Source organism: Pyrgilauda ruficollis, unplaced genomic scaffold, assembly GCF_017590135.1.
Source record: "Pyrgilauda ruficollis isolate IOZ18807 unplaced genomic scaffold, ASM1759013v1 scaffold15, whole genome shotgun sequence".
In the NCBI taxonomy this organism is placed as follows: Eukaryota; Metazoa; Chordata; class Aves; order Passeriformes; family Passeridae; genus Pyrgilauda; species Pyrgilauda ruficollis.
This window is the reverse complement of record NW_024513654.1, coordinates 16,580,748-16,589,220: the sequence shown is the minus strand read 5'-3', so window position 1 is coordinate 16,589,220 and position 8,473 is coordinate 16,580,748.

Genomic DNA, 8,473 nt, shown 5'->3' with positions numbered 1-8,473 from the left:
GCAGAGGGGCGGCCGCCGCCCTCGCCGGGGACGCGGCGACCCCCCCGCCCGGGCAACGTGCGCGCTCCCGGCGCCGCGCCCCGCACCTGCGGGCTCCGCCGGCGGCCCCGGGAGCGCGCCGGAGCGGGCGGCGGGGCACGGCCACCGCAAGCTGCCCCCGGTACCAGTGCGGCGCGGCCGGGCTGCCGCGACCCTGCTCGCTGGTGCACGCTGAGCAGGCTGCCCCTGGCACCGGCTGCGAGGTCATTTTCGCTTCGGCGTACCATGGCGCACACTCAAGTGACTCAGGTGCCTGTGTCTCGGAGGCCTCGGTGTGTGTGCTCCCAGGAACGCCTTGCACCCCACACAAAGTTACTTATGCGTCGGTAGGAACGTTCGAGTTTTTGTCTATGAGCGTTCAACTTTTTGACTACATTGTCACGTGTCACTCAACAGCTTAGAGGGACTAGTGTGACCTTGAATGTGTTTGACCTCATGCTTTTTTAGTATCTTGGCTTTCCCTGCACAGCAGTGATAATCGTGTGACTGTGATTTATTCTCTGACCGCTGAGATATCCAAGTGCAAAAATGCAGTTTCTGAATGGAATATATCAACTATCAAGTGGAAACTGGGTGAACTGTGCTCTGGTGTCATGTGTAGGCTTGAAAAGAAGCACTAATTGAATTTGGCTCTGCGCATGAAGGTCATTTCTTTTTACAAACTGCCAGTCATGATATGCATGGTTGTCCTTAAAGTAAAAACACCTCTCATAATGGCTCCTTACACCTAGAATTAGTACAGGACATGGGGCCTCCATGGTAAAACATACCAAGAATTCAGAACTATTATAACTGCCTCCAGAAAGGAACACTGCATTAAGAAACGGCTTCATGAGAGGTAACCTGGCATTCTCTCCACCTCTTGGCTGGGACCAGAACATTATGTTTAGGTAACTGGAAGCAAGCAACAGAAAAAACATGCACACCAGGTTGGGAAAATGAAGAAAGTGTGTTTGAGAACAAAGTAAAATTTTCTTTCTAAAAGCCTGCAAGTAATATTCTGAAGATTATTTAAATACTTAAGAGTTTTCTTAATATTCTTATGCACAAGCACTGGTAATTACCAGCCCAAAAGCAATTGTCCTGAAGAGGTTAAGAAGGAAGACAGGCTACAAACATTTACTGCTACATGGGGGCTTAGTGCTTCCAAAACTGTGGAATTCCTTGAGAAGTCCCTAATTCACCTGATTATGTTTAAACTACAAAGCAGATGGCTGCTGCCTGGACTGGCACAGACCTTCACCTCTTTGATGGCAGATCTAGGCAGCTGGCTGGGTACACTTTATGAAATTGTCAAGTCTAACCTCTTAGGGCATGAGGAATCCTTGCTGCTACTGTCCCCAGCTGGTAACAGTTGTCCCTTCTCACAGAAACTGCACCTACAGCCAGCCTGATATGGAACAGGAGATCAAACCTGTTTGTCTCTGCAATTGCTGGGAGCAGACACACAAGCAGTTACTGTATCTCAGCTGAAAGGTGGCAACTTTTTACCTTACTCCAACAAAAGCAAGAACACCTTTAATTGCACACTTAAATTTCCTTCTGCTAGCAGAACAGTCCTTCCACTAACTCACTGGAATACTGTTCTCAAGTACTGCGTGCAGTTTTAGGCTTCTAAAAAACTTTTGGAATAACAAACAGAATGAAATTAAAATATCAAGTTTTAGTCTGTGAAATGAAAGATTTGAAGGGGTATATATTCTGGAACAGGTAGCAGCAAAGGAAATCATCACAGTTATTGAGAAATAAGAACATTTTTAAGTCACAACTGCAGGAAGGGAAATTTACACTGGAAGCAGACATTTCCTAGCATGAACTTAGACAAGGATTAGACTGAACTGGAAGACTTGACTGTTCATTGCTAGTTTTAGGAGAAACTAAATATCTGTGGACAAATGGTTTATGTAGAACTGATCCACACTTGAAGCAAGGAGAAGGCACCTTTCTGAAGTTCCTTCTGATCCTTTATTTCCAATTAAGTATTTCCCTAACATTTTGCTGTTAATTTTGCACAATTATGCCACAGATAGAAGTGGAGTGGAATGTATAAAATCTGTCAGTGAAGGCATGGCATGTAATACAAGTGAGGTTTCTAACACTTTGATGCAACTAAAGTAAATTTTCCCTCATCCTTTTACCCTAGCTTTCTAAACAAACTCTGTTTGCCAGTTCAGTTTTCAGTTAGGCTTGTAAGACAATCTAAATAGAATCTAGGTGCAATATTGACAAACAAAGTCAAGGATGATTTCAGTTCTTGCACAATTAACATTTAGTCCATATTTCAGTCTTTCTTCTTCAACTGAAGCAGGTGGAAGGTTCTAGTTTGTATTTTAAAATATTTTCTCTATATCTCACTGTAAGTCAGCAATCTGGTGGCAAAAGGACTACAAACACATTATATGCTGAACAATCCAAGATACAAAGGACCTTAGGTCACTGAACAAGTCTGCTATACTGTTTCACTAAATATTACACATTTGCATAGCAAACACTTCATGGATTATTCCATACCTGCCTGTACTTCAGACACTCAGCTTTCTCCCACCTCTTTTTATTTGTTTATAAACACAGAGGGCAAGTCTATAATTCTCTAACTGTCAGTTTCAGCAAACTACTGACTCCCTTGCAGTTAGGATACTTTGTCATGATCAAAAGTGCTGTGCTCCAGGTGTGACAGTTTCAAAACCAATGGAACTGGAAAAAAACAAACAAACAAACAAAATACACCATCTTTTCAGACATAATATCATCAGGCAACCTGGCTTGAAATTTTTTAGGAACCTCTGAGGGTTTTATCTCCCTCCTTAATTTCATGGAACTCCTATATCCGTGGCCAAAGGCTAAGCTAAAATAAGTATCAAACAGGTGCAGTCCACATGTAAATCTGTTATCCAAAAACAACAACAAAAAAAAATCTTACAAAGCACCAGTGGTGTTATTCTAATTCAAAGCTAACCAGCTATAAGGGATTGGTCATATTTTGGAGAGAAGTGGTAATGAGACACATGAGCATAGCTTCTCAAACTACACAGACTGTTTTATGCAATGCAAAGAATGTAAGGAAAGAGACTTCTGCTATAGCTGCCTGAGGATTTATATTCAAGCAGTTGCTGGCATTCTGCCATTCCTGTTTATATTTCTATTCAAATTATTTCCATGTTTATCCTGTCTGTACTGCAGGCCAGTTCTACTAGTTCTTACTCAATTTTTCCTCTTTGAAATAAAGCAAATGCAGTAAAGCAGAATAAATTAACTATTTAGAATATTCCCCACAAAAAAAATAATAAAAAAAAAAGAGATACTGTTGATTTGTTTTAGGTATATTCACATATTGTACCTATCAAATAGAAAGTGCCAAGTCTAAGAGTCTGGCATTTCTTCTCAATTTCTCTTCAGAGCTGTAAAAAACACATACTGTTTTAGTGTATATACCTTTGGTAGACATGTTTTTTTCAAATTCTTTTTCTCATAAATTGCAGGGCTAGAAGACCAACAGTCAAACATAACTATATAATGATAAGTGATAGATGTGTAAATCAAATGGGACAGAACAGCTCTAAAATTGTGTAAAATTCTTGTCTGGAAAGTGCAATATCAGAGTATTTAAAATGAACATAAGGACCTCTGGAATTATTGGCGTGACTCAGGAAAGCTAAGGAAGTCTTACTATCACAACTAGTCTTACTATCACAGCTAGCTCACAGGAGAATTCTGATTCCCCCAAACACTAATGCATCTGAGAGGGGAAACTGACTGCAGATGACAGAGGATATGAATGGCATAAATTTAGTCATATGCCTAAATCTTTGTCAGATTGAGGCCTAGAAAGATGATATTGAGACCACCAGTTCCTTCCCTTTTCACCCACCTATTAGTACAGGCTTCTTTCAGTTATGCCTTCTGTGGCACTTAAAGAAAACTTGTTTGTATTACGAAGAAAAGCCCTGCATACAGGGGAAGCTCATCTCCTCCTCACTTTCATCAAGGGTGAGAAACATGGAAAAAGGCACTCTGCCTAAGCTGGAACGTTGCTTTGGCAGTCTGAACAGCCCTGAGAAGGAATGTTCTTTCTCTTTGTTGATGACAAATAGGGCATAGATAGATCTCCTAGCCCAAGTGCCAAGCTCAGTGGCTAGGCAAGGCAGCATGAATGCTACCTGGAATGCTGTCTGGACTAGGACACAAGATTGTTTGGGGTGGAAGGGACCTTAACTATCATTTAGTTCCAAACCCCTGCCATGTAGAGGGATACCACCCACCAGATCAGGTTGCTCAGGACCCCATCCAATCTGGCTTGAACACTCCCAGGAATGGGGCACCCACAACTTGTTTGGGCAACCTTTTTCAGTGCCCCACTATCCTCTGAGTAGAGCATTTCTTCATAACAATGTAAATCTCTCCTCTGTTCCCGCTTCTCCAATCACTATCTGCCTGTGTAATAGATGACATACACATCTAACAACAGCCAAGACCAGGGAATAAGGGTCAGTAGGGTACATTGGTGTAGACTGGTCTTACCATCTTGCCCATCCCTGTGGCCAGACTTTGCAGTAGTCCAAGTGGTTTCTAGAGTTCTCCTCTGGCAGTTCTGAGATGAGATTAGGGATTGTGGTTGCTGTCTTTCATCCCAACTGAAAAAAAGCACACTGCAGTCACAAAGCAGTGATAACCTCCTCTCTAAAGTGTTCCCTGCCAGTACCTCTGTTTCTATGTCCAACTGGACAATTATAACTTAGTTCACACTTACTCTTTCCAACTTTAACTGATCCCTGGCAGTTAAAGAGCTGTTGATGCTCTTCTTTTACAGGAAACAGAAAATCTAAGTGCCTTAGTTCAGATGCTTCAAATAAAATTCCCCACATTAGTAGCATTTAAGGTCCTTGACTATTTCTTACGAGTACCAGACAGTGAAGATAAAGCAGCTGTTGGAGGTGAATAATCTTTTTTTTTCCTATGCCATAGTTTCTATTCTGCAGAGAACTTTTCTAAAAAGAAAACAAACAGGTAATGGATTCAAACTCTTAGGTAAGTAAAAAAGCTAAAATACTCATTTCCAATGCACTCTCCTTTGCCCCATAAAGTCTACCTTGTACCCAAGTATTTGGCTCAGTTACTGCTGCTTATCTTAAACTATCAAACTTAAATATACAAAATGTGATTAGAAAACACGCAAGTTCACAATCCACTGATTGAGAAATAATGTTCATCATCATAAAAAAATAAATTATTGCAACAAGTGGCAGAGCACTTAGTAGAGAAAGCAATGGCCTTTGCTCCTGACTGCTCCCCCACAGACAATTACCCTCATGTATGTATACATACTGGTTTTTCTCAGCTGAATGTCTTCACTTTCTTTTCAACTCATCATTTTCATGTGGTCCTTCAGAATGCAACCAGGAGGTAAGTGATAGTTTCAAAACAAGCACTTTGAAAGAATGAATGGCTGCCAAGTACAAAAGACCTCATCCTTATTCAGCACTGCCACATCTAAAGAGGAAGAGAAACTGGTTCTCCTATCAACAGCTGCACAAGAGACTTTCTACTTGCATTGGTCTGTACTCCCAGAGCTTAAATGCTGAAAATCCATGAAATTTCCATGGACATTAATGAAAATGAATCAGGTAACAACAGGGAATCTGACTTCCTATGCCTGTGTTTGGAAGAGATAAGGAAGGCATCTCTTTAAACTATTCTAGCTGCACACACATACCTCCAAACAAACATACCTCCAGACAAAACTGGCTTACTCCTCTAACTCAGGAGGGAAACACAGTGTCCATCAGAGCCTAGAAAGGACACAGAGGTTTAATTTTCCTTCTTCTAAACTAGCCCAGGGATGGGAATTAGTGTAAAATGGAAACACACCACACCATTAGTATTTCTCCAGTAGCAAGGAAGCGTTATGTCTGAAAGAACATTTAAGCACAGGGTTTAAGTCCAAACACCACAACTCACCTGGAGCTAAAAATTTAGTAGAATATGTGCTTTCAGACAGATAAACCAAAGATCTGTTTAGGCTAAAAAAACCATTTAGTATGTTCTTGTGAGTTTAAGTTGAAATCACAGACAATAATACACAAATGCTATTATTTTTAAAAATACCTTTGTAATCCATGTTTGCAAAGAATGAGTCTTGTGTAGGAAGGAGCTATGCTACAAATGATAAATTTGTCCCTAAATGCTCCAACTACCTGGTAACAAAAAAGGGAAACAACCTTATGCTAGCATTGGATGGGTTTGCTATAGTTATATCTTCTGAATATATCTGGAACTAGTGACTTTACCTTTAAGTATGTTCTGTGCTGTGCATTTTATTATGTTCAAGAGGCCAATTTAGAGCTTTCAGGCTTTCACAAGGTCAATACAAACTATGTATACACTAAAAAAGAATACCAGAACTGTAATTACAGATTTCTGTTTTTTTCATTAGATATATTGTGAAAAAAAACCCGCTACCATTGAAAGCAACTTTCAGGGTCTCTCCTGCATAGGAGGCGATTTGTATTTCACTGCAGGGATCTTAGTGTCACCAAAATATTTGTTTCCTAGTAATAAAACATATCTAATACAAACACATGCTTGGTCTAATGGGAATTTAAGACTCAAAGATACCATATGGGTGATCAAAACAAGTTCTTTGGATCAATTATTAACATGGAAGTGTCTAAGAAACATATGCCAAGTACCACGGAGCACAAAAGATTTTGTATCGTAACATACGGCTTAACAACCTGGGACATTACTTTGACACTCTCTCACATTTGAAGTTCTGATTATACACATTTATTGTTATTTTCAACCCAAAATGGTAAATCAGACTCCTTGATCTCATGAACACTGCTAGCCAAAATTTATTGTATGTATCCTTAATTTTGACATGGATGTCAGATAAAGAAGCTACCGTTTCTTCTGGTGCCAGTGGTCTCACACATGGAATGAGAAAACAAAAGCATTGTGTATCTCCTGTAAAACAGGAACAAAGACACTTTTTCTTCAGTTTACTAAACATTTGTATATCCACTGAAAACAGAACTGATACAGCAAAGACATCTATCCCTCATCCTTTTTTCCTGACTGCTCTAAAAAGTAGTAAGTACCAACTGATTTGCTTGTTCTTCATTTATAAAACTGAATCAATATATCAGAGGGGACATGTATTTTATCTTCATTACATTTCCTCTTAGAAGGAAAGGGGGAACCAAACCAAAAAGCAAAACCAATCAAACAAAAAACAACCAAACAAAAACCCAAAACACACACACATTAAAAAAAAAAAAAAAAAAAAAAAAAGATTGAGAAAAAGCAGACCAAGCAGATCAGGAAGGAAGGCACACATACCACAACAGATAAAGGTATAACAAAAATACTGATGCAGTGGTTATGAGGCATCAGTGGTCATGGACTGCACATAACATAATACCCACAACCACGACATTAGTCTGCATTCACAGGCACAACTGCAATCTGACACAAGCTGAAATCAATATGTGTGACCTAAAATCCTAAACAAAAAATAAAGTTGTCTGATTTATGACCTAATCATCAACAATCTTCAGACCTTAGATACTCCCAGAACATATACAGAACATAAAGTCATTTTTAGAACAGATTCCTTCCCATATTTTGAAGCAAATGCAAAAAGCACCAGTGATGGATTCATCATGACTATTTTCATAGGAATGGCAAAGACAAACAACTAATGAAAACATTAAGAAAAAAACCCTTCTCTTTCCTGCAGAGAGAAATCAGGCTGGAACCCTAATTTCAGTGAACTAGAAAGTCTGTGATTAAAACAAAAATCCCAAAAGTCACCACCCTAATCACCAACCAAGTTTAGATTTGATTATAAGCAGATTGACTTCAGTCACAGCATAGACTGACATAAGGAAAAAAGGAAGAAGACAAAACATAGTTCTGAATTTAAATAATTTTCACCTACATAGTGCTCTGTGCACACAGATCTTCAAACCCTTTACAAACTGTGAATAACTGCTCTTCTCACCTTCCATTTAAAGAAAAAAAAAAAGCAACAGTGCTAAAATAAAAAGTAACAAGAGAGCTGAGAAAGAACTTGCAGACAGGTCTCACTTCCAAAATGAAAGCTATATTTGGATCAGTTTGGTCCAAACCAGAGATTTAAATGTCCATGCCCCTCAACTGAAAAATTCAGTAGCAGAATTCCAGAGTAATTTTCAGATTCAGATGACTAGGCAGAGTCAGTGCTGAAATGGAAATCTAAAAGACTTCTATTTGAAAAACATCAGAATATCTTAATTTTCTTTTAAAAAAATTAGGAGACAGCTTCAGTTCCCCAGAAGCTGAATTCTCAGGAAAATTGGCTATTAATCTAGCAGTGCTTTAGGCAAGCTGATTGGCAAACTTACATTTCATCAGGCAGAGAACACGTTGACTTCCATTTGGCATGGCAGTGCCC